General features: G+C 41.0%; 1 protein-coding gene across 13 annotated transcripts in view; it reads right to left on the reverse strand.

Annotated features, from left to right (window-relative positions):
* The window catches only part of LOC145354415 (uncharacterized), a 266934-nt gene that overhangs the window by 236485 nt on the left and 7852 nt on the right, over nucleotides 1–22597 (reverse strand). For 7 of the 13 annotated variants that reach the window (XM_080205710.1, XM_080205712.1, XM_080205711.1 and 4 more), the window contains exons 1-3: nucleotides 18061–18184; nucleotides 15211–15546; nucleotides 2083–2180 (exon numbers count right to left, since the gene is read on the reverse strand). The exons of 1 other annotated variant lie outside the window; for it this stretch is intronic. The gene's annotated coding sequence lies outside the window, so the exon portion shown is untranslated. Of the gene's footprint in view, nucleotides 1–2082; nucleotides 2181–15210; nucleotides 15547–18060; nucleotides 18187–22597 lie in introns of those variants that run through there. 5 more of the 13 variants (XM_080205716.1, XM_080205706.1, XM_080205704.1 and 2 more) reach the window with 5 other exon arrangements.

Here is a 22597-nt window from a genome sequence, read left to right on the forward strand (position 1 = left end):
AGTGACTCTCCATCACCTGCTCAATTCCCATGGATTCTCTGAGCCCTAGCTGACTGGAGCCTGCTCACAGCTTCTTTGCAAACCAGACAAGGTCCAAATTGGAACCATCCCCCTCTCCCAGCAAAAATATAATTAAGCTGAAAGCAGAGAACCTTCTTAAGATCCACCCATCTGCACAATGATGTAGCCTTCAGGATCCACTAAAGGCTTTAAATCTAACTTAGCTCTCGCTCCTGAAAAGCCATTTCCCTAGTCTGCAGTTCTTTGCAAGCAATATAGACATCACGCCTCCAACTCTCCAGCTAAGTAAGCCAATTTGCTGATTTAGCATCTTACCTTTCTAGTTGTTTATCAGTATGGTTCCAATCTTTAATTGTTAAGTTGCATTTATCCCATTTTCTGTGGTTAAACTACAACAGCGGATTTTCCATTCCCCCCACTCCCCACATTGTTTAGCAGTGCTGCTATGGGCTAGTGATGGGAGTTTCTGGTCCTACCATTCCCAATGGGGTTTCCCATTGTTTGCACCCTCCACCACTGTGGAACCTGCAATAGGAGTTCACTGTCAGCAAGACCGGAATGTCCCACTGATTGGAACATCTGGAAAATCTCACCCTAGGTTTTAAAATATTAACATGAACCATTAACTAGATTTTCACAATTTGTATTCCCCAATGTAATTTTTTTTTTAAAAAAAAATTCGTGGGACATGAGTTGCTGGCTGGCAAGCATTTATTGCCCATTCTTAGTTGCCCTTGTTCAGAGAATCAACCACATTGCTGTGTCTCTGGAGTCACACGTAGGCTAGATCAGGTAAGGATGACAGCTTTCCTTCCCTTAAGGACGTTAGTGAACGAGGTGGGCTTTCCTGATCATCGACAATGGTTTCATGGTCATCAGTAGATTCTTAATTCCAGGTATTTTTTTATTATTGAATTCAAATTCCACCATGGTGGGATTCGAATCCAGGTCCCTAGAGCACTGGCTGAGTTCCTGGATTAATAGTCTAGCAATAATACCACTGGGCCATCATCTCCTTGATTGATGTACAGTAGTTCCTAATGTCTATGTTTTGCTGTTCAGGGGTTCTGTCATTAACATTAAATAGATTCATGATATTGAGCTAAAAATCAAATAATGAAAATTAATAAGTAAGAATATCTATTGAACAATTGGCTTTGCATTCTGCCTGTGTTTGTTTAGATTTTGTTTAGATTCCTATTTTCATTACATTTCTGACTTAGTCACAGTTGTGTCATTGTGTCAACATTTGTCAATTATTTTGTTGCTAATGATGCATTGATGGAGGAGTGCAAAGCCATTCCAAATATGGGTTCAAAATTGCTTAGTCGTTTAATAGGTCTTCAAAGACATTAGAAGTGAAGCAAGTAATCATATTAGGTAATGATACAATTATCTATGGTTCTTCCTAGCACCTCACAATTATTGTTGGCAGATTAAAAATAAAATGAAGGAGGAATGACTGTCATTCTGAAAAAAAACAACAATTATGACACCAGCAGGGTGTGAATGGCTAGAAAATTCCAGCCTAAGTGTCAATTCAGGCTAGAAAACAGGTGTAATTCATGTCGGAAATGCCGAATAGAATCAGATCACAATTTTCCCTTTTTTTTAGGAGAGAGGTGAGTTTTGCACGAGTTATGAGAATGGCAGGGCCAAATCAGGCCAGTAAGCATGGCTGCACTTTTGAAAGGCACACAAATTTCAAATTAAAATTGAGGAGCCCAGGGACACCCCCATCCCTTCATTAACTAACCACCACTCTCCCAACAAATATCACCAGCATTGTGACTTTGGGGCCCTACCTATGGGTCCCCCTTCATGACCCTTTCCATGCTGTCCCCCTTCATGAGCTCCTCTTTATGACTGTCTCACTTCATGCCCCTTTCATGACCATCCTCATGCTCCAGCCTCCTTTCCCTGGCCACCCGGCAGCACCATAGTATGAGCACCCCCCCGCCAAACCCCTGCACCCAGGTAAGCACTACCGTTCCATCTCACAACATGGCAGCAGCTAAGACTGCACCTGCACCCTGTGGGTTGGTGTTCAATGGTACTCACCTCCTTGCTCTCCGTCACTTGTTGTATCTGTTCTATGCTTTTATAGAGCGGTAGTGATTCGCGATGGCGTAATGACTCAACAAAGCTGTGGGAAGTATCTGGGAGGAGGGAATAATATTAAAATCCAAGTAATCCCATGCTAATAAGGTTTATATTATCCTTTCTGAGTGCAAAGCAGTTTGCACCACTTGGGGGGCTGGGAAGATTGGAAATTGTTTGGTGTCTGTCATGAATCAGATTTTTGGCATCACACATTAGTTTCCCTGCTCTCTGCGCTGTTTGCTGGGTGAGGTAGTAAAATCACACCCTATGTTCAGGAGTGATGGGTAGGAAGATACTGATGAGGTATGGTGCTGGCACAGAACTCATTAAATCACTCACCTACGAATCCCCAGCCCTGCTTCACTCTAACACATTCTGCACCAGGTGTGACGTGGCTGGAAAACTGTGGCTGTAATCTCTACATTTACCCTATCAAGTTTTTTCATCATTCTAAAGGCCTCCAACAGGTTTCTTCTTTTCTATAGAAAGGAACTATGACCTGTCCAATCTTTCCTGATACTTGTGCTCTCTTAATCCTGCTATCAACCTCGTAAGTATATTTTGCATTTTCTGCAGTGATTCAGCATCTTTTTCATAACTTACAGTGCCCCACCAGTGTATTTCGAGTTTGCAGGGGGAGGGGGAGGAGGGAAGGGTAAGGGTGGACGGGGAGAAATATGTGCACCCCATGGAGTTCAGGACTGTGAACAGTGTTCTCCATCCAAGATCTAACAAAGAGACAGTGCTCTAACCAAAATAATAACAGATTTGTAATTGTATAATCATAAGCATAGTGAACATTGGTTTGAATACACCCATAAAAAGAACATAACATTAGTTATGTCACTAATGTTATGCCCAACTGACACTCACACATTTCAAAGTGATACCAATGATGACAGGTTGTCTATGAGGTCCTCTCAAATAATTTATGATATATTAGAAAGAGATGGAGAGAGTTAATTCAAAATTCGGGTGCAAAACGGACACTTTTATTTAATGAGATTGTTCTAGAAAATACAGTTTATGATTTTATATTCTTCTGGCAAAATCAATTTTTCAAACACTTTATCATAGAAACCGACAGTGCAGAAAGAGGCCCTTCAGCCTATCGAGTCTGTACCGAACACAATCCCACCCAGGCCCTACCCCCACATCATGCATATTTTACCCACTAATCCCTCTAACCTACTCATCTCGAGACTCTAAGGGGTAATGTTTTTTATAGCATGGCCAATCAACCTAACCTGCACATCTTTGAACTGTGGGAGGAAACCGGAGTACCTGGAGGAAACCCACACAGACACGAGTCTGTTCTCTGATATGGAGTCATATCAAATTGGTTCTCAATCTTCCCTCAACAATACAAAGAATTTTAAACTTGCGCCAAAATACAGAATTCTGCTTATTAGTTTTAGTGAATGTAAATGGGAAATGTCCTTTGAAACCCACAATTCCTTTAGTGGGGAAGGTTATGGCCCAGAGGTATTATTCCTAGACTATTAATCTGAAAACTGAGCTAATATTCTGGGGACACGGGTTTGAATCCCACCACGGCAGGTGGTGGAATTTGAATTCAATTTTAAAAAATCTGGAATTAGGAATCTATTCATGACCATGAAATCAGTGTCGATTATTGGAAAAAATCCACCTGGTCCTTGAGGAAAATAATCTGCCATTCTTACCTGGTCTGGCCTGCATATGTTACTCCAGAGCTACAGCAATGTGGTTGATCCTCAACTGCCCTCTGAAATGGCCTAGCAAGCCACTCAATTCTAAGACAACTAGGAATGGGGCAATAAATGCTGGACAGCCAGCGATTCCCATGTTCCACAGAATAATGAAAAGAATTATCCTTTTTTTTTTCAAATAGAATTTCACCATCTCTGTCAGCTGATAATCCATTTGTTTCATTGGGGGAAATTAATCCTTGGGATCATTGGCAGCCTTTAATCACATAATAATGGATGCAGCTTCTAAAAGGATAATCTTATCTAAACTTTAATATTCTTTATTTTTTGCTCATGGGTCACAGTGGACAGTGAAATAATTGTGTGATTTCATTAAAAATATTTCTATAAGTGTAGCATAATTTAACATACAAAAAAAATTGCAGAATGCAATGTCAGAACAACTGCATCAAAGTCTTGGTTAAATCAATACAGAGAGACTAACATATGATCCAGGTTGAAATACAGACTTTTAGACAGTTTAAAATTGTTTTTGATCCAGAATGTGCCACACTCTTGCATAAATACCTGTAAATCATATACTGACCATCCATTCATTAATACAACATATGTGAAGCACAATCTGTTCTGTCTGCTCCATTGATCAAAAACGGCTCATGCCAGAGTAAATTAAGTGTTGGGGGACTCTAACAATGAATCTCTGACATGGGGAAAAAAAAACTAGCTGTACGTCTGACAAAAAGAGAATTATTTCTCTCGGGGTAATGTACTTGGGATATTATCCCCTTTGCCCTGAAGGGTGGCATGGTGGCACAGTGGTTAGCACAGCTGCCTCACACTGTCAAGGGCCTGGGTTCAGTTATGGCCTTGAGTGACTGTCTGTGTGGAGTTTGCACATTCTTCCCGTATCTGTGTGAGTTTCCTCTGGGTGCTCGAGTTTCCTCTGGGTGCTCCGGTTTCCTCCCAAAGATGTGCAAGTTTTATGGATTGGCCATGGTAAATTGCCCCTTAGTGTCCCAAAATGTGTAGGTTAATGGGATTAGTGAGGTAAATACATGGGATTACAGGGATAGGACCTGGGACAGACTTGATGTGCTGAATGGCTTCTTCCTGTACTGTAGTGATTCATTCTATAATCTTCACTGAAAGTCCTGACTAAAGATTTGAGACAATGGATAATTATGTAACAGGAATTGGGGCAATTTTTTTATCACCAATGGATGTAAAATTACAGTTGACCATTCTGCACATTTTTAATTTTTTCTTTATTATTTACAAATATGCAAAACTGCTTTTGAGGTATTAGAAATACATAATATTAAATACTGTATAACTGGAATTGTGCCTTAGCCCAGTTAGAGAATCGCACACTTGTGCAAACCCAAGCTGGCATTATTCTGTTGCAGTTATTTTAATTGCAATACAGTAAAAATGCCAGCTAAAAAAGGAGTATTAATTTGGTCAAGGTAATAAATGGTGCAAGATTCAACTAGGTGATGAGAATAATAGAAATAATATTTGACACATTTTTAATGTTATCTTTCATTTTGAAACACTTCTGTAAAAGCTAAGTTAGTATTTAATATTACTATAATTCATTCTGTTCTTAACATATTCCAAAGAAGGATTATAGCAATCATGCCCAATACCTGTTCTGTGCCACTGATGGTGCTAGACTTTTATATTCAATCATTAATTCTGAATGTATTTCACTCAGTGACTGGAATGTGTATAATGTAATCAAACAGGGATGTACCAGTTTCATTGACATTTTTGTCCTATTACAAACATTTCACCCAATGTGATTTGACATCAAAGATTTACCTAATGACTCGCTGTTTGACAACATACCATGTTCAGATATACCATGTCCTGTGATGACTGTTGAAGAATTTGTGGTGTTCGCTCAATTTCTAGGTGTCAAGCAGATTTATGATTCCAGTACAAATCTCCAAAGCTCAGCAAAAATCCAGTATAGCCAAGTACTTAATGGCCTTAAAAGTGTTTGCTGCTGGACTTCACAGGGCAAAAATAACCATAAACTCTAAGCAAGTTGCCGCTTCGTTGTAGGTTCTGAGTAAATACCCGTGGGATAATAGTGGATATTTACAGAGCAAAAATTAGATGAGAACAGGTTGCCACTAAAAGATGATTCAAAATCATCTGTTACATCAGGTGAATGTGACTATATTGTCCACTGTTAACTGCTAAGTGATAGTTGTTTGGTAAAGATATTAAAATTTAATTTTTGCAATAATTTTGTCAGAGATTTCTATCACTCTTTTCAAGTACTCTTGAGTTCAGGGAAAGATGAATCAATGGAGGATGAATTGCAATCAACAAGTACAGGAATACTGCTGGTAAATGAATGTTCAGACAAATTGATGTTGATGCCCAGCCAGTGCTTTCCCCATTTCCTATTTGAAAAAAGGCTCCATAAGGAGTCTTTACGCAATCTGCCTTTGTCCTGTATTTTGATCTTGTGATCACTTGCTTCACTGAGTATCGATACTTGACGTGAATTTTGAATGAGATTTGAATGTCACACCTGATTAGCAAGCACTGCTGCACAACATCTCAATTAATAGCCTTTACAATAGGTGACACCTGGCAATAGAATCGGCTGATCTCCAGTATTAGAGCTATCAACTTTGAGGAATAATTTGATAAATTAGAGTCTTTAGCCTTGACTCGAATTGTCTTAGAAAGAAATTTTAAAGAGGTATAAGGATAGAATTGAAAAAGTAAACCTAGAATAATACTTTCCAGGATAGTAGAAAGAGATGTCAACAATCTAATTAGATATTCTCCATCTCTGAGACTGAATGGATTCACATGGGTCACACATGAAAAATGGTCAGCTGGACAAAGCAACAGGGAGTGTTGGTCAGAATTTACAATAGCATGACTTTTAGCTACCTATAAATACCCAAACAAGTATGATTTTAATTGTACGCTTATAACTTTACTCTCTAATCTGAATAATTATGGATTCATAGTTTTCTTAATTCTCTTGAAGATCTGTCTCCCCATTCCCTACTATTAACTAAAAATTGCAGTTAGTATAAAATGGGAAATGCTACGATATATTCATGGCCAATTACTGGTTCATTGTTCCATCCTTTAAAAATAAATACGATTAGAGAACATCAGTGCTTCAGCAGTGACAGGATAAGTGGGCCTCAAATCTTTGCTTATCACCAAGACGTCACAGCCATCACCATGGATACCATATGATCTCCTTTAATTAGCACTACAAGATCTTCTTTAATAACCCAAGCATCTAAGTAAATCAAACATCTTTAGCTAAATTGATGTGGCCTAACTAAATTCATGTTATCACTAGTTGGCTTATTTTACATTTCAAAGAGAAAGAAAAGCTGATTAAAATTACAGGAATGACCCTACAGGAAAAATATTTGTCCAGTGATGTGATCTAAAATGAACAAATTAGAGAATGCTTCCAGAGCTTTTCTTCCTTCCAAGGAAACTTAGCTCAAGGGGTGATGTCAGTTTCTTTTATTACAATCTTCATTTGCTATTCATTTTCTCCTTGTATGTTTTCTTGGCTCTTTTTCTGACATTGGCATCCTAGCCAGCAATGAAACCAGTAGAACGATTGTCTTTTACCCCGACCTTCTGTTAGCTGGTCATGGGACAGCAATGTTGGCAACTATGGAAACTCGATGTCGGTTTCGTGTTTTGACATCCAAGTATAATGCACCACCACTAATATGGTGAATTTTCACCTCAGCTTATTTTCGAGCAGGTTGAATATTTTTTGCGGATCGCCAAGTTTATATTGGAATCAATCCAGCATTTACAGCCATAACAGACTCTATTGCAAATCTTTCCAAAATGCCCAATCCAAACACATAAACGCATTAAAAGAACTACTTCAAAATATTAGCCAAAAAAGGATTCCTCGCTCCATTCCTGGCTACATTTCATATGCGAGTATTGTTTTTAAGATACGTTCCTCTTCTGAATTGATCCTTTCAATGCTATACGGCTGCGCCTGACCCGAGTATCTCTGCATCACCTTCCTCGATTAAGCATTACTTTGCTTTTACTTTATTTATCCGACAAGAAAGTCTGCACAGCTATTTAGCAAGGGTTCTTTTTACATGATTGCTACCATTTTAGTGGTGCTAACTCCAATACCTTTGATTGCCATAGATGGACATTGTTCCTCTTATTCGGTTCTAGCTGCATCCGGAGTTGTGTCGGGTTCGATAAGGAGCTGGGCACTTCAGGGTTATGCTCGGAGGAACGTTACTGTAAACCCTCATTCTTACAGAGGTCGTTTGCATGAATGAAGGTGTGCTTTCACACTTAATGAAATACTATTTTAGAAATTGTGGTTAAACCACATGAGTAAATTAGAACTAATTTTAGCTCTTTGCTGGGAGTTTTATCCTTTAATCACATTAACGCTTCGGGACAAAAGCCACTGGTCAGGAACAGCACAAATAAAAGCAAAAGTCATTGAGATAACACTGAAGAAGGATGAAACCTTCAACAATGGAGTACTGACCAAGATACACCCCTATGATTGGGTAGCTCCAGTAATCTGTTTGATGACTTAAGGGAATTAAAACACTCATCAAGTTAAATTCAGCAAGAATTATACAATGAATGTTAAAATCAATCATAGTGTAAAGATTTTTTTTAAAGCAAGTTTATTGGAAACTTTGGCAACATACAAGAAGAGATATGGTGAATGGCCTGGGCACACAATTCATCAGTGCTCCCTGAAACTTCTTAATATAAAGTTATGGAGCATCACTGATATCAAATATTAAACTTTAATTTCATCTCCTGGAATCACATTTGGAACTTTGTTCAAAAGGCAGTTTCAACTGTTTAAAAAAAAAGGACTGGATTAAAATAGCTGCCATTGGTCACCTGATGTCTGAGGCTGGAAGTTAGCCAGCTTCTGGAAGCTTCTACAAGTGGATTACAATGAATGTTCCTAGACCACATCCTTTTGGAATGTCATACCAATCTTTGTCAAGACTTACCCTAAAACAGCAAGGAAAATAAGGCCCCTGATTTTCTGTCTCCGGGACTGCTAGGAAGTAAGGGAGAACTCACAAATCTGATTATGCACAAGGGAAATGCTAAGGACCATTAGCCGCCTCTATTGTATGTTTATAGCTTCAACCACAGGAAGTGGAAAATCCTTCGTTAACATGAATAAGTTATTGCAAAAACAGAAAATGCTGGAAAACCTCAGCAGGTCTGACAGCATCTGTGGAAAAAGAACAGAACTAATGCTTTGAATCTGGTCATCAGTATTGAATATTTTTAAGGTTCAGTTAGAGGCAATGGGGGGTAGGCAGGAAAGTAGAGTTGGGGCCACAATCTGATCAGCCATGTTCTTAAGAAATGGCAGAGCACACTCAGGGGGCTGGAAGGTCTACTCCTGATCCGAATCTTTGCATTCTTGTTTGCCAGAATGAACTGATCTCTAAGTAGTCATAATATGAATGTTTTGAAACAATAATAAATTAATTTTCAGATGTCAGATGACTTGAACTTTCACACCTTTTTGATGATTAAATAAAGGGCAATGACTTCTGTAGAGTGGTAATCAATGTTGGATGGCTACTCCGTACCCACTTACCTGTGCTAAATTTCTCAAGTACTTGCCTCCCCCTACCTTCCTAACTCAGGCTGAATGAGATTCAAACAGCACAGCAGATCCCTGAGTCCAATGTTGGAGAATCGTAGCGAAAGAAGACTTGGCCTTTTTTATGGCACTAGCTGCCATTGAATTTGTGTGCTTAAAGGTCGCATTGAAGGCAGGCCCAGGAATAGGTAAAGGTCTAAGGTAAATGCATAGGATTTGGGGTGGGGGGGAGGAAATCAGACATCGGGAGTGGGGGATTAGACCCCATGGGCATGGGGGTGTCAGACATCGGGAGGATCAGACATCAGGTGGGGCAGTAGTGTGGGTGTCTGGATTATTAGTTCACCCCCGAGATACATGCTCTGAAAAAGGCACAAGCTTTCTAGGTTAATGGCTTTATCCTGTTACCAAAAATCTCTCTTGTAATTTGGTGTTGATTACGTGGATATTGATTGTTTTTCATAAATTAATAACATTTAACTGGAATAGTTCTGAAACAAGTTTTATAAAGCTCTCTGTTGGTGCTATGTAACAGGCACATTAATGATTATATCAATGGGCTAATATTAATCTTTGTTATTGTTCGATGAAAGGAGATAATCCATTAAATAGTTGGCATTTCCTGAACACCTTGTTCTCAATTTGTATCAGGATGATGTGTGCTTTTAATGTTCTTCTAAAAAGTCAATGGGAAGAAAATATCAAGCAGGGTGTAAGGCACCACTGCTGATTCATTATTTTAGCACTAAAACCAAAGTTTCACCTCCAAACACCTCCTCTATCTTTATCACTGTGCAGGTAGAGATCATGATCAATGTGTTTTAATAATTACTGACATGAACCAAATACCTGAGCAACTCTTTCACGATAAGTAGTATTCAACCTCTTTGGCCCAGGAAATTGTTCCAGGAATGGAATCTCATTCCTTCAGGATTTGAAATTTTCAGTGGATTTCAAAAATATCAACTTTCTGCATTAAGTTATTTCTGTTACTTTTTGATTCCATCAGTTTTTTTTGCTTTTTCTTAAATTAATCCTTTTTTTGTCGCTCTATTTCTCACTCTGTACCTGATTTGACATTGAGCTCCTTCCCTTTAATTATCCCTTTATTTTCCAGTCATAGACAAATCATAGACAAATATCTTAGAATGCTACAGTGCAGAAGGAGGCCATGCGGCCCATTAAGTCTGCACCAACAACAATCCCATCCAGGCCCTATCCCCATAACCCCATGCATTTACCCTACCTAGTCCCCCTGACACTAAAGCGCAATTTAGCATGGTCAATCTACGTAACCCGTAGATATTTGTCTATGATTAGAAAGTTTGATGTATTTGAAATCCACCTGAAAATTTCAAATCCCAAAGAAATGAGATTCCATACCTGGAACAATTTTACCCAAATTTTTCTCTTAAAATAAAATCTAATTCATTCGAACTATGTATTTTTTTTAGACGAGAGGTTGAATACTACTGTCAATATGATTTGTTTGGCCAATTAATGTTGGGCCAAAATTTACTATCGCAGAAGTGCAGCGAGCAAGTGAAACAGGGAATCTGAGACCTAAGTGAACGAGGCAACCAAATGGATATTTCCAAAACCAATCCAACTGAAGTACTTGGCGGCATGGTGGCACAGAGGTTAGCACTGTTTGCTGCCTCACAGCGCCAGGTAACCGGGTTTGACTCCTGGCTAGGGTCACTGTGTGTGGAGCTTGCACTTTTTCCCCATGTCTGTGTAGGCTCTCTCCCACAGTCCACAGTAGGCAGAACATATGTCAACATTCAAGATTAAATTGGCTAGGTGGATGAAGGAAAAGTGATGTGGGAATGGGGTGAATGATTAGAATTATTTCTTCACTTGCTGTGTAAATGCCAGAACACATCAGTTGGCCAAAGTGCACTTTTTTCATATTATAATTTCTGTGTGACCATTTCATTCCTTTTCTTTATTTATTTGTTCACGAGATGTGACTCAGCCAGTATTTATTGCCAATCTCTAGCTGCATTTGAGAAGGTAGGATTGAACTGCTGCAGTCCCTGAGGTGTAGGCATGCCCACAGTGCTGTTGGGGTGGAGTTCCAGGATTTTGATCCAACAACATTGAAAGGACAGTGTTATAATTCTATTTCAGGATGGTGATTGTCTTGTAGGGGAACTTGAGTTTGCGGTAATGTAAGTGACCAGCACCCAGAAGTCCCACCAACTCAGTCCATCTTTGATTGGCAGCAGGTGGGACTTCCATCACATTTGGATGGAATTCCCACCTTGGAGAGCTGCTAACCAATCAGATTGGCCGACAGCTCTCCAGCCCCTCCAGGCACAGCACTGCAGTGATCGGAAGCGGCTAAGATGCCTGAGAACAAATCCCCGCCCCCTCCCCCATTCCCACCTTGGGTCAAAGGTGAGAGCTTTTTCAGTTTCCCACCCTCAGTTATCGGGCACTTGCCGGACTAAAACTTCAGCCTGGGCAGGAAAAGGCCCTTAACTGGCTGAAGCATCAGCAAGCTTCCTGTCCGAGGCCCTGCCCATCCCATTTTAAAATCATGCCTGGGTTGGGGTGGGCGGGCTCCCGGAGGGAATCTTGTCCATACTAATTTTTGCTCTTCCGCCCACCTTTGAACCCACCAGGAGTCAGAGCATAAAATGCTGGCCCAGGTATTTGCGGCTCTTGTCCTTCGAGATGGTAGAGGTCATGGGTTTGGAAGGTGCAGTCTGCAGTGGATCTGGTAGATGGTACACACTGCTGCCACTGTCTGTTAGTGCTGGAGGTGGTGAATGTTTGTGGATGGGATGTCAATCAAGTGGGTTGCTTTATCCAGGATGGTGTCAAGCTTCTTGCATGTTGTTGGAGTGGCACTCATTCAGGTAAGTGGACAGTATTCCATCAATAGACACATAGACAACACCCAGTAGTGGCTGGCTTCTCTCGTGTCCAAGGTGTTATGATTTCACACACATGACCATGCAGGCACCAGAACACCAGCCAGCAGTATTCATTTCTGGAAAGGGCTATACCATCAGTTTTCATATTGTCACTAATCACAGAAACAGGATCAAGTTTTTACAAGACAGCTGTCATAAGGCATTTATCAGATGGCATCATTCCCAAAAAAAGACACTTTTTTAGAAAACCTTGCAATCTGTCCCACAATGAATATCCCGCTTTGTAAACATGTGTTGCATGCCACATGTCCTCACCACCCAAGAGGCCTACACTTGGAGGCACAGCTGCAACATTATCCACTGCACAAGGAGAAAAATCCAAGAGTAAGGTTAAGCAGGAGGACAGCCACTTCCATGTCTTGCAGCTAGAGGTGTGAGGAATGAGTTAACTGCTCAGCAATTTTATTGACCTGCTCATTCCCTGCCCTAAGTACACAGAGCTCAGTTGAATTAACAGTCCTCGTAACATCCTTCCCCACTCCCTTAATCCTTCATTAAATAACATTGAACCTATTCAACTACCTCCTGTATGAATGACACGCTGACAATGCAGAATCAAAAGCTGCTTTGGAACCATGAATGCAGGCCAAATGCCAAATGTGATGAAGGTGATTAAATTAGTGGCAGCTGTAAAACTTGCCTCCCTTTTATTTACGCACCTAAGCAACAACTCATAATGGTCTTTTATAATGTTTCCTACCTGGACTACTCCAATACAGTGCTTGCTGAGTGGCCTCAGTGAAGGTAGCAGAAGGCTGCTGTTGATTATGTTGAGGCATTGAGATACATATGGCCAGAGACCTCTGCGTGCTGAGGTCTGTGAGGAATTGGCTGCAGGTACCTTGCCAGAAGAGTCTGATCCAAATTATTTGCTGGCGTCACGGTGAGTATTAACTTATTTAAAATTAATATTAAGGTATGTGGGAATCACTAGCTAGGCCAGCATTATTGCCCATCTCTAATTGCCCTTGGAAAGGATTGATGAGTTGTCTTATTCAACTGGCATGGTGATTGCAGTGTAGGTACACCCATAGTACTGTTAGGGAGGGAATTCCAGGATTTTGATCCTGTGACCATGAAGGAATGATGATGTATTTCCAAGTCAGAAGATGAGTGGTGGGGAGGGGAACTTCTAGGTGGTGATGTTCCCATGTATTTGCTGTCCTTGTCCATTTAGATGGTAGAGGTCAGGGTTTGAAACATGTTGCCTAAGGAACCATGATGAGTTCTTGCAGTGGATCTTGTTGATGGTATGCATTGGTGGTGGAGGGAGTGAATGTTTGTGGATGGGGTGCCAATCAAGCGGGCTGCTTTGTCCTGGATGGTGTTGTTGCGAAGTTGAGTTTGTGAAGTTGGAAAATGATGTTGATAAAGATGTAAAAAATTGTAAAAAGGGCGAGGGGTAAAAAAGCATTGCATCCCTTTAAAAGCTGGTATGTTTGTTTCAATGCTTGGAGGTTTAAAATGCAAAGTACATCCAATGTCCAAGCTAAAACATTTGTATCAAAAAGTCAAGCAATAGTCTTGACAAGGCAACCTGTTTGTGTTTGAATTTTGCCCAATCAATTTAAAGCCAGCACTCAGCTATCAAAAACCTAGAAGATTTGAATTTGATGTTGTTGACAACAGCAGACCAATTCTATTGTAGGAAAATTGATAGGTCATCACGTATAAAAGAGAGGGCAAGGGGAGAAAACAGGAGTTGGCAACTGGCACCTCTCAACTCTGGAGAGGCAGAGGATAAATGTCAGTTGCCAAGAGCTACAACTTCTTAGTTCTCAGCTCTCAACCCTACAGGCTTTATATGTCTCTTAAGAGAACACACCATCTAACTAGCAAAAAGCCACATCAACAAGAACTTAGAGGAATTAACCAAAAAACTCTAGAAGGCTCCAAAAAACACAAAACATGGTTGTTTTTTTTTGAGAGTGACAAAATTCTGTTATTACATTTTTGTTAATGAATGGATATTGTACTTATTTGAACAGCAATCCAGCAGAATCTTATTTTATTCAATATGTTATTAGTTTAATTAAAGCTCCCTATTAGATAAATAAATAAATTGTTAATTGTTCATTTTAAAATGAGTGTCAAGTATTTTTGTTAGTTAACCACTAAACGTTACTGGGGGACAGTTCACCTTCCCACATGCCTTTAACAGATTACGAGGTGAGGTGTTCCTCTTTGGGGGACTCAGTGTTTGAATCACATTGGTGCCTATAGCATAGTGTTTGATGCCTGTTCTAGTTAGTGTGGACCTGCCTCTTCGCCCAGTCTGTGCTGGTGGTCATGGTGCTGGGGGTTGGATCTGCCTTCTAACAGAGAATTGAGAAAGAAGAATAGGGTAGGCTGCAAGATGCTGAAGATACGTGGGCTGGAAATGATCTTCTCCAAACATCATGCTGAAACAAAGGCCTTCCAATCTCTCTTTTTAAGTAGCAGTTTCTGTTTTAATGTTAAGCACAGATGAGGACTTCAGTCAGTCGAGCTGAGAGAGGACCTTCCCCTCCAGTGAGTTTCCTCATATGCTTTGCTGCCATCAATACTCACTGCTGCTCACAAAACTTGAGTGTTTGACCCATTGAAGATCCCTTTGCTCTCACTAACTAAACCACATGAAATGCCAATCTCTGATCTGGTTCTTTGGAAGGGATGTGATGTGCTATGGTGCATGCTCAGGAGGACTGTACTCCTTTTGAGGTATTTCTTCAAATGTCCTTGATGCAGAGAAGGACCGAGTTTAAAAAGAAAAGAGATGCATTCGGGCAGCACTGAATAAATAAACTTTAGCAGCTGACAAGTCTTGAAAATTTACCTTAATATTCACTGAAGCGGATGAAAGATTATGGGCGGACTTTTCCTGACCTGCCTGCCATGGGAATCGTAGGGGGTGGGACACGGACCATGTAAAGATCTGTTGACCTCGGATGGGATTTTTCAACCTTAGGATAAGCATGGCTGGAAAAACCCACCCTGTAAGTTTTTTTTACAACATTTAGCCAAGTAAAACAGCAGCTTCCACTTCCACTGCTCAAGGCTCTGCTTGTATCACGAATCTCACTCTCTTGGTCTGCTTGGATGTGAACCACGATGTTAGATGCTACTCTCCACTTGTCTTTCTTGTCTCCCTTGAATTATGTGCTGTCTTGTCCTGCAGAATGTGTGGGCAAGAATTAGTGAGTGGTTGTCAAAAGCTAAATGAATACTTGCTTAAGTATTGCACGTGGAGAAAAAGCAAAATGCAGTGAGGAAGGGGAGGTGATTGATGTCAAGCCAAGTGTGTGGTGTAAGAAGTAAGGAAGGAATACTGGGAATCAAATATTGGGCTATTAGAAGAGAATGTTGTTGGTGTGCATTGTGAAGAGAGCAAAGGATCAGAATGAGAAGTAAAGGTGTTATAATGTATCACAGTAATTTACAGTACTGGACATGTTGGGAGGAGGTAATTGAAATAATTCCTCAGAGACTGGTGTCCCTTCATCAGATTCACTTTGTGTACAAACTCTATTCCACTCCTAGAGTGCTTTGGGTTGACAGTCAGAATCAGGAATGCTAGTGGACCTGACACTCCCATATTCATATACAGGTGAGGCTCCCTAATTGAGCAGGCAATTTTGACCTTAATCAAGGAGCTTATACTCTGAGAGCCCGATCTCATCGGCTTCATTGAATTCATTATAGTGATTGATGAGGGGTGGGTGGGGAGGGGGCTAAAAGAGTATTGTCAGATGTTGCTGAGACAGGTGGAGACTCACCAATGCTGCTGTTGATCATTGGAACTTTCCCTACACTGATGCCAGTTGCTGGGTCATACTGCTTACACTCAGTGTACAGGTCTGGACAAAGCTGGCTGACACACTGTGGCCCAGGAAATACTCCGCTGGGCTCTGGGGTGACCTTTCACACAGATCCAGGGAGGTATCAGAAAAATTGGAGGGAGTCCTCCGATGCATTTCCGCTGCTACAATTCTGTCCAGCCCAGGTGCAACTAAATTCAAAACTGGTCATGCAACTTTCCTTCAAGAGGGGATTTCATACTTTAAATAGACCTTGGGAGCTTATCTGAACTTTGTGCATCTAGTGGGCAGGTTGCCCAATGTGATTGGGTGACCAGCAATAGTTAGGCCTGGGAGTTCAAATATCCTCAGCCTGTTAACATCAAAGGAACTTTCTTCTCAGAAACATCCCATTCCTAGCCCACTTGTTTCACGTCATGAATTAAAATCAGTCTTATAGTCTAAGCCAATGTCTGGTGTAAAGTATTTTACACTGTTTTTTTGAAGGTCATGTGAGGATGTGATGTTACCAGTAAGTTGAAATTCAAGAACGTGTTTTCTGTTTGATCCTTGAACTCACTACAACTTGACCTCACTCACCGGATGAAGGAGCAGTGCTCAAAGTTTGTGATACTAAATAAAGCTGTTGGACTTTAACCTGGTGTTATGAGACTTCTTACCGTACATAGAATTACCTGGACTGTACACCATAGAAACAATCATTTAATTCAACTGGTTCCCATAAGTGTTTCTGCGCCATCTAATCTTATTTTTGAAGTTTAGTTTTATTAATGTCACAAGTAGGCTTACATTAACACGGCAATGAAGTTACTGTGAAAATCCCCTTGTCGCCACACTCCACCGCCTGTTTGGGTACACTGAGGGAGAATTTAACATGGCCAATCCACCTAACCAGCAGGTCTTTCAGACTGTGGGAGGAAATCGGAGCACCTGGAGGAAACCCACGCAGACCTGGGGAGAATGTGCAAACTCCACATAGATGGTGATCCAAGCCAAGAATTGAACCTGGGTCCCTGGCGCTGTGAAGTAGCAGTGCTAACCACTGTGCCACCCCCTATCCTATCCATCTGTCCTTCTATTCCTTTCTCCTCTGTGTATTTATCTAGCTTTCATGGAATATCTGCGCTAAATACCTCAAATACTCCTTGTGGTATTGAGTTCCGTTTCTAACCACTCTGGTCAAAAGAAGTTTCTTCTGAATTCTTTATTAGTGACTATCTTATATTTATAATCTGTAGTGTTGGACTCTCCACAAGAAAAACACCTCTGTCTACCCAATCAAACTCATTCATAATGTCACCCTATAACCTTCTCTTTCCTTAAGAAAACTGACCCAAGCTGTCAGTCCTTCCTCACAGTCATAATCTCAATTCTGATATCATTCTTGTAAAACCACTTGTACTTTTAACTAATTTTTGTACTTTTAACTATAGTTACATTACTGAGATATTAGGCAGGTAAAGGTACATAGAAGGCTAAAGTGAGTTAGAAAATATGAGGGATCGCCTACTGGAATGGTCAGAAATACCAAGCTGTAGAAAGCTATCTGGAGTAAAAATCCAAAAATGTACCGTGTTCATTAACACAATGGATGAGTAATTGTATGTTCTATATGCCTACCTGTTATTGACAGCAAAAAGACAAAAAAGAAGTCATTATATATTGTTATATCTATCATTGATGCAAAAATAATATTCATAATTATTTCAATCTAAAATTGTGATAGCTGTAAAGGCAGTAGAATTGTTCTGTAATCCCAGGCTGTTAAATCATCCAAATCTCATTTATTATCACCCTAAATATTAGATTTTGTTGAATATCGTTCCACAGCACAACACCTCTAAATGAAAATACAGGTTTTGACTTACCTGATCTATCGGTTCTTCAATAAATATTACACATTCCGCTCTTGCTGTTCAAAACCTGTGCTTTACTTTACTAAACCCCAGTTTTGTGACCTAGCATATAGGAGTATCACATGAAAGTGTGCTATTAATGTGCTTTGGCTCGTGCTTGAGAACACTCTGGCTGATCCAATTGATGTGTGAAGAATCTGACCCTGCAGCTCCAGAGCTACGGCATGTCAGCTTTCTACGGCAATTTGATGCTGACAGATTAGAACAGCAGAGAGTCAGCTGATATGTGTATATGTATCACTGAAATAGGTATCACAGTAAACAGACTGCATTTCATAGAATTATAGAATCTCTACAGTGCAGAAAGAGGCCATTTAGCCCATTTGAGCCTGCACTGACATCTATTCCACCCAGGCGCTATCCCCATAACCCCCTGAATTTATCCTGTTAATCCCCTTGATGTTAAGGGGCAGTTGAACATGGCTAAACAATCTAAGCGCCACATCTTTGGAGTGTGGGAGGAAACCGGAGCGCCTGGAGGAAACACACGCAGACACGAGGAGAATGTACAAACGCCACATAGACAGTTACCCGAAACCGGAATTGAACCCAAGTCCCTGGCGCTGAAGCAGCAGTGCTAACCATTGTGCCACCATGCCACCGCATTCAGAAAATGAATTTTCTGTGTAAACATGAACGAGAATCAGCACAGTGACCAAATATTTTATTTAACTCCTTTTCATATTAAAGTACAGTATGTCCTGTCATTTCAAGTTACTTTTTGAATGACTCTTCCTCTTGGCTCTTTGGCATCTTCTGCTGAAATATACTATATTGCAGCATTGAGTTTCAGTGACATGAAGGACAGAATCCTCCTGTCAACGGAAAGGGGGAGTTCAGGGGTAAGAGGACTGGGAAAGTTGGAGAAAAGGATGCCCTTTCATGATCTCTATCTTCTTTCCCAAGGCAGATTATGAGTGCAATATATGGGGTAAAATTGGAAAGCCTGTGGTCAGTCACATTGTGGGCTTTTGCCTACATTCACTGATTTTATTGAGGACAACAAACTTGTGCAGCCTACCTCCAAGTACCCTGGTTGCTCCTGAAGGTTATCTCACTTAACTGCCTTTGAAACCTTCCTGTAACATGGTGTCCAAAAGGTTGGACTTCTGAGGAGATGTATGGCCACCACAATGACAGGAGCAGCAACTCCAGCAGCAGACTTCAGCTCTCATTGCAGCCTCTTGGAAGAGGATTTTCACCCAAGAAGGATGGTCACCCCTTGCCCATGGGCATCAAGGTAACCACAGTGCTCAATTCCCAGGTTCTTCCAGGGCTCTGTTGGTGATCTAGAAGGATTTCACAATCTGCAGATCACAATGACATCAGCTCAGTCACCTGTTTGCCAAGGCTTCCAACGACATTCAATTTGCGATGAAGTCAGTCAAATGCAAAAACAGCTTTGCTTTCCTCACAGGGTTTCCACAGTTCCAGGAGGTTGTAGAAAGCCCCCAAGTGGCACTCAAGGCACCATCAGAATAGCCAGATGGTTTTGTTAATTGGAACTGGTTCAGTGTACAGCTGGTACATGCCAATCACAAGAGAGTAATGCGAGCATGTGGCAAGTATCCAGGGAGCTGCCATTTGTGTTCAGTAGTTTGTTCAAAATGAAAATACATTGCATTGACTGACCTGGAGGTACCTTAATTATTTCCTAGCTAGGGATATCTGGATAACATATGAAATATGAAACAGGAACAGGAGTGGGCCATTCGGCTCCTTGAGCCTGCTAACGGTGGTACGCCGTGCCCTTCACAATATGTCACTACAAAGAGGACTGGAGAAGGCGTCAGAGGAAAGTGGAGAGTACATAGTATTCTTGGAGGAACAACATCCTGACATACCATTAGTGCCTTCAGCCACAGATTGACCTACCCAAGATGCCCACAGTCACCTCACCCAGGCAAGCTTCACTTGAGAACTGTCCTTGCCGCATTTAAATTGCCCTATCATGGCCCATGTGCAAATCCCAGCAATCCTCCCCCTCAGACACACATCCACCCATCACACTCATGTACTGATCAATGCAGTTCAAGACATTCAATGAGCTTTAACTGACCATGTGTCAATATGTTATCCGACAAAGAAGACATCATGACAGTAAATGGCAATAGGTGATAGAGACAACCTCTCTATCTTTACTGGATACTCACTGAGGTGTGTGTATCTGCACTGATGGAGGGTATGCAGGGGCCATGCCATATTGAATCCTCAAAATGCTAGTCCTCCCTCATCTCCTGCACCATCTCCTGCAAAGCACATGTGATAGGGGAAAGACATAACTTAGTGCTGGATGTAAACTAAATAGGGTTCCATTTATAGTTTGACATTTGATCACGGCATTTAATGTATTGGTGATAACGATTCAACACTAGTGACAGTTGCCCAAGAGCTAGTGTAATGTCTAATATTGTTACCAGGTCTCTGGACACCCCACCTCTCAATCAGCAATGGCCTAGCCTGCTGTCACCCTGTTATTCTCTAAGACTTCCACCTCCATAGATATTATGGTTGCCAGGGGGAGAAGATCCACCCATGGTTTTTTGCCTCTCCTTGGAGTTGTGGGCTTCCTTCAATCGGAAAAGCGGAGAATTGAGAATGTGAGAAGTGAATAGATGCTAAGGATGGAGGACGAATATCTGACAATTGTGAGGAATTGTAACATCAGACCAATAGACTGCACATGAGTGTCCATTGAGATGAAGATTTAAGGAGATGAAAGGAATGGGTTTGAGAGCGAGGTGTGCTGTTCAGTGGAGTGCTATGCAGGGAGAATGCTGGGCAGGTGAGACAGTGAAGGCTGCCAGTTGAGAGTTGCAGGACATTCACCTTAGTAGACCTCATGAGGTTAGTGAACCTTTCACTGGACCCAGCTCCTGAGCAGCACTCTCCCCTCAGCAACTTCATACCTTGTCTGCTCAGTGAGGTTTGAACACAAGACCTACACCAGAGACTTGAGCACCAAATATCAGCTGTCATTCCAGTTACTGTGGAAATGCTGTCCATTGGAAGTATCACCTTTCAAATGATCTGTTAACCCTAGAAGTTAAACCTTCTTTCTCCGGTTTGTGTAGAAGATCCCACATCATTATTTTCAAAGAACAGCTGGTGAGGAATCTGTATCCTGGCCAATATTTCTCCCTCAAGCAATATTACTAACAAACTGGTCATCATCGGGTTGCATTTCCTACATTACAACAGACACCATTGGTTTCATCACAGTCATTGCTTTGTTTTCAAGTGGATGGTGGGTGTGTGTATGTGTGTGCACGTGTAGATGTCACCAGCAAAGCCAGTGTTTGTAACCCATCTCCAATTGCCCTATGTGGCTTGCTGGGCTATTTCGGAGCCAACCACATTTGGATGTCTCGAGTCACACCTTGGCCAGATTAGGTAAGGATGGCAGATTTCCTACCCAACAGGACATTAGCGAACCCAATGGGTTTTTATAACAACCAACAAGAATTGTCATGGACATTATTAGTAAGATAGCTTTATGTTCTAAACATATTAATTGAATTCAAATTCCACCAGCTGTCATGGTGGGACTTGAACCCATGTTCCACAGCATTAGTCTGGAGTCTGGATTATTAGTCCAATGGCAATGCCACTGCAACACCATCTCTTCCTAAGTGCTTTGGGGCATTTGGAAAGACACTATGTACGATACACAGTGAGCAATAATCTAATCAGGATAGCCATTATCCCACAGGATCAAAGAGCACACCAAAGCTGTCCTATGGAGTAATGGCTACTCCAATCAGATCATTACTCACTGTGTATCACGTGCACATACTCAGGAATGGGCCGAAGACCATCACCTTTGGACTTTAAAAGTGTCCAGTCTGCCTCTGATTATCCTGGAAAGGCAAAGTATCTCAAAATTTGAGTGACAGGTGGAGCTGGCTGTTTCATGCTGCTACGATGCAGTAGCTAAACAAGTGGTACTTTCCACTAAGCAGGTGCTGCTGTCAAGCCAAAAACACATTTTGCTTACCATACAAATGAGTATGGTGGTATATGAATTTCAGCATCGGTGTGATGGCAGGTAGTTAGGGCGTTTGTTCCAATGACTGAATCATGCCAAACACCACATTCCTTCAGGTATTTGCAATAGGTAGAGTATTGACTACACATAACCAACTTGTCCTTGCAAAATTCAGAACATAAGTCTAATGTTAGATATGATTCCATAATAGAACAGCTTTTGCTGAGCAATTCTAAGTGCACCAGGAATTACAGTAACAACTAGTTTAAGATTATCAGTTAAACTTGTAACCTGGATCACATATGCTTGTTAGAAGTTACATATCTTCCTATGCATGACCTGTCCTCTGCAGATAAAAAGAACATGTCCAGGCATTGCAGCTTTTTGAATTAAACAAAGGTGAGAGGCATAATAGTTTCTTGCTGTTTTCTCCATGGCAACACTTTTTGGCCAATCAGAATCAACCTGTCAACCAATCAGCATTCATTTTTCATGCAGTAT

Source organism: Carcharhinus amblyrhynchos, chromosome 17 (genome assembly GCF_965287045.1).
Source record: "Carcharhinus amblyrhynchos chromosome 17, sCarAmb.v2.hapA, whole genome shotgun sequence".
Taxonomy (NCBI): domain Eukaryota; kingdom Metazoa; phylum Chordata; class Chondrichthyes; order Carcharhiniformes; family Carcharhinidae; genus Carcharhinus; species Carcharhinus amblyrhynchos.